Source organism: Cynara cardunculus (genome assembly GCF_001531365.2).
Source record: "Cynara cardunculus var. scolymus isolate 2C chromosome LG 5, CcrdV1, whole genome shotgun sequence".
NCBI classification, from domain to species: Eukaryota; Viridiplantae; Streptophyta; class Magnoliopsida; order Asterales; family Asteraceae; genus Cynara; species Cynara cardunculus.
Window position 1 is genome coordinate 10107044 of NC_037532.1, and position 4733 is coordinate 10111776.

A 4733-nucleotide genomic window follows, 5' to 3' on the forward strand; every position below is an offset into this window, starting at 1 on the left:
AAACTCACACCAAAGGTCTTTCAGTGATATCGAAGATAGAAGCTGAAGATAGAGACTAGCAAGTTCGTGATCTGAAGCGGATTTCAGTGATAACAAGCTCGTCTACACAAATGTGAAATCTACGCAAGATTCAGCAAACACTGAAGAGACCTCCAACGTCATTCCAGTGTCAGCGATCAAATGAATCTTGTTGAACAACATTAGTTTTTGTCTTGTCCTTCTGTATACAAAGGATAAACCCATACCTCTCTAAAGTAAAGTACAGTATGGAGTCACTCTATGAAAGAAGTTGTTCATATACGGTCAAAAGACTGTATACCTGCAACAAAGGACAAGCTTACCTCTTAAAGCTTGTCATATGTTTTGTACCTTCTGAATTGCATTTAATGCAATAGTTATAAATAGTTGAGTAGTTCTCTCTTCTCAGTCATTATCTTTTGAATCTCATAATCCAAGCATCCTTGCCTTGAAAATCTTATCCAATAAGATACTCCAACCTCTAACCCTCTATCTAAGAGAAAGACTTCCACCTTTACAAGTGAATAGCACAATATTTCTTAACCTATTTCTTGTAGCAAGTCCTTTCTTTATTGTTATTTGTAATCTGTGTGTTATCTTTGATGGTTTAGATAAGTTATGTACCTTATCTTTTCCGCAAACAATATGTAAAAATTTGTATTGTTCTTCTTTATCAATATAAGTTTTTTAAAAGTGAAAGTTGTTGTGTTTGTATTCATCTCCCCTCCTTCTACAAACTGTTACGAATAAACTCTTGTAGATCCGTTTGAGACCAACAAGTGATATCAGAACAGTGTTTGTTTTTTGTATTGTATTGTTGTTTTATTGGTGTTTTATTATCTCTTCTCTTGTAGATAATTTATTCCTTTCAAATGGCTTTGCAAAACACGAACACAAACTTTCATGACAATGACTCTCTTGCCAAACCTCCCCGGTTTATCAGAGATAACTTCAGTATTTGGAAGAACTGAATGTCTCTCTTTTTAGAAGATGTGGATCCTGAGATTCCATACTACATTGAGAATAGACCTTATGTTTCATTCGCAATCTCTTCAGCAGTTCCTGCTACTGCTACGACTGCTGTGATTCCTGAACGGCAAATTCTGAAGCTCCCTTATCAGTGGAGTGTGACAAGTAATCCTAATGTGGGCGGATTTGGCAAAGAGATGATGGCTTTAGATACTCGTGCGACATCTGTAATAGCCATGGCTCTTCCTAACGAGGTCTATCACTTTGTGATGAAGCTTAAAATCTCGAAAACCATGCGGGACACTCTTTGTGTTCAATATGAAGGTACTTCTGAAGTACAAGAATAGAGGAAGAATAATTTAGTAAGACAATATGAAAATTTTCTTTGTGGAAAATATGAATCTTTGTCTAAAGTACATCAAAGCTTTAATGTCTTCTCATTGATTTGAGGACAGTTGGAAGAGAATATTCCAACTCAGAGACATTGACAAAATTCCTTGAATGTTTGCCAGAATCATGGGATAATTATACCACGTATCACAAGATGTCCAAGGAAATGTCCTCCCTTTCTCTCAGTTCTCTTTATGGGATATTGCTTAATAATGAGCAATCCCGTCAGATGAAGAAGAATTTTCTAAAAGACTCCAGAGAAATGAAAAGCTCTCCGTTAGCTTTGATCTCTGATAAGATCTTCAGCTCACCCTTCAATTTTTTCTACTCTCTCTTCTTCTGTTTTTATCAATAAGTTAGATCCTTCTAATTCTGAGGACTTGACAGAGACTGATCTTTCAGGAGGTTCGCCAGAAAAAACAACTACCGCAGATCTCTTTCCCTGACCATAATTGAAAAGCCAAAGTCAAACCCCATTGACAAGGATTCAACTAGCTGCTACAACTGTCAATGCAAATGTCACTTTGCTAGTGAATGCAGGTCGAAGAAAGTTGCGACGCCATCTTCCAACCTCCCATCCTCCTTTAGACCTCAAAAGGACACATACCTGAAATAGAAGGAGATGTAGAAGAAGATGAAGAATCTTCAACGTAAAGGCAAAGGCCTTGTCGTTGAAGAGCATGACTGAGCTGATTCTTCTGAAGAATCATCCTCGGACGAGGAAGACACGGCCTATGTCTGTCTTATGGCCAACGATGTCAAAGATGGACCATCTGAGACATCATCCTCCAGTAATCCCTTGCTGTCAACCTCTACTCAGGAAGTCAAAGGCATCTGGTATCTTGATAGTGGGTGTTCAAGAGACATGACCCGAGACAAAACCCTGCTTTTAGACTACAAAGAGGAAAGAGACCCTTCCATGACCTTTGAAGGAAATGGAAAAGGATATACCAAGGGGTTTGGTATATTAACCAACGATGCAACCACTTTCAAACGTGTTTCATATGTTGAAGCACTGAAGCGTAATCTTCTCAGCATCAATCAACTGTGTGATAAAAATTTCATAGTTAAATTTATGAAGAACTCATGTTATGTCTACGACAAAGATCACAAAATTGCTCTTACAGGTTCTCGTTTAGAGAATGTGTACGTTATCAACATGAGTTCTTTGTAATGCCTTATCATCAACTGGTTATGGCACAAACGGCTTTCTCATCTCAACTTCAAGACTCTGAACGAGCTGTCTCGAAAAGATCTTGTCACTGGCCTTCCTCAGCACTCTTTTGCAAATAAATCTCTTTGTTCAGCATGTGAAAAGGGAAAGCAGAGAAAGGCTAGCTTTAAATCAAAGCAAGTCCCTTCAGTGACTTCTTCGCTTCAGCTATTGCATATGGATTTATTTGGTCTTGTCAACGTGCAATCCATAGTTAGGAAGAAATATACGCCCGTTATCGTTGACGAGTTTCTAGGTACACTTGGGTCTTCTTTCTCAGATCTAAGAGTGATGCACCTGAAGAAATCATCTCATTCGTCAAGCGCATAGAAGTATTGAACAATATCAAAGTACGGTCTATCAGAAGTGATCATGGCACTAAATTCAAAAACAGTACCATTGATGACTTCCTTGTGAACAAAGTAAGAAAGTTTAATGGTTTTTTCATTCAAAAAATTGTTTGGGGACTTAATCATTAAAAATGAGAAAGTTCAATAACTTTTTCATTCAAAAAAATAGTTGAAAAACTTAATCATTCAAAACAAAATTATTCATTGAGTTTTTCTGAACTTTTTTCTAGTTAAAATATCATTTTCAAAGCAAAATTCAAATTGTAGTGACATTTTTTTACTTGTTAAAACACAAGGATGATATTTGTAATTTTGTATAAACCACATGTACCAATATTGTAGTTTACTCATTATATAAATATGACTTGGGAGTTGGGTTACAACCGTCGGTTCATACCAAGAATTTATAGCGGATGTTACACCATCTCTACTCACGGTCCATATCAATCGGGCAGTGAGTAAGACAAAATTATTTAAAGAAAAAAAATATAAATAAATAAATAAATGATAAATCTTTACCAATCTCTATCGTCTCACGAACAAGGATTGCCAACTTTGGATTCCTATCTTTATGTCACTTGTAACTCTTTGATTGGTCAACTTAGATTTTTATTTTATAAAACTTATCTGATTAAAAAAAGACGTTAACAAGAAAATTAAAAATTAATAAATAAACCAAAATTCATGGTTTTCAATTCCTTACAAATAGAGCCCAATATTGACATATTTTCATCACACCAATCTTTCTCCTCATTTCAATACTCTCGTTATCTTGCAAATTCCAAAAAAAACTTCCACTTTCTTTCAATTTTTTGCTATGAATCCAAACTTCCCAAGAAAAAGTTCAAATTCTCAACATCCTGATAACTTTAAGTATCACCCAAACACATAGTATGAAAACTCTGAGTTTTTCATCTGGGATAATGAAGTTCCTACCCCCGAAAATACCCAAACACCACAAAAGAGTTCAAGAGCCGATAATTGAGAAACCAAAGAAAATATGGTGTTGATGTCAGCATGGATCTACGTTAGTGAAGAACCTACTCGATGCAAAAACCAGAAGAAATAGGCATTTTGGTCACGAGTGAAAGAATACTATGACGAAACTCGAGCAGAAAATGGACGGGGAATCAGGAAAGAAAATCAAATGAAAAGTCGTTTTGCACGACTTAACGAAAGTGAAAACAAAGGCATTGTTGCGTACAGAGAAGCATATTGACAGAAAATGAGTGGTATGAGTATGAAATATGTTGAGAAAGAGGCTCATGCAATTTATGAGATAGGTAGGAGCAAGTTCAATGACTTGCTTCTTTTTAACGAAGTTATGTATAAACATCCCAAGTGGGATTTTACAGTTAGAACATGTGTTGGTCCCGTAAGGGTCTACAAGAATAGAAAAAGTTTGTAGAAGAGGGGGGATGAATACAAACACAATATTTTCAAATTTAAAATATATATTGATAGAGAAGATCAATACAGATTTTACAAGACTGTTTGCGGAAAGATAAGGTAATGAAAACCTATCTAGACAATCTTTGGTTACACACAGATCTTTAGCAAATACAAGAAAAGAGATTGCTAAAAGGAAGATCCTTTACTTAAGCTAGAAGTTGCTTGAAGTAAGAATAGGGTTAGAGGGAGATGCGCGCTCTCTACATGGAGAAGAAACACTTCTATTTATACCTAATGCAATAAATGTTCATTTAATGCAATATGGTAGGTTTAGAGTGCGTGTCAAGCCTTAAGAGGAAGGCTTGTCCTTTGCTATAGTGAATAGTACAAAAGCACTATTT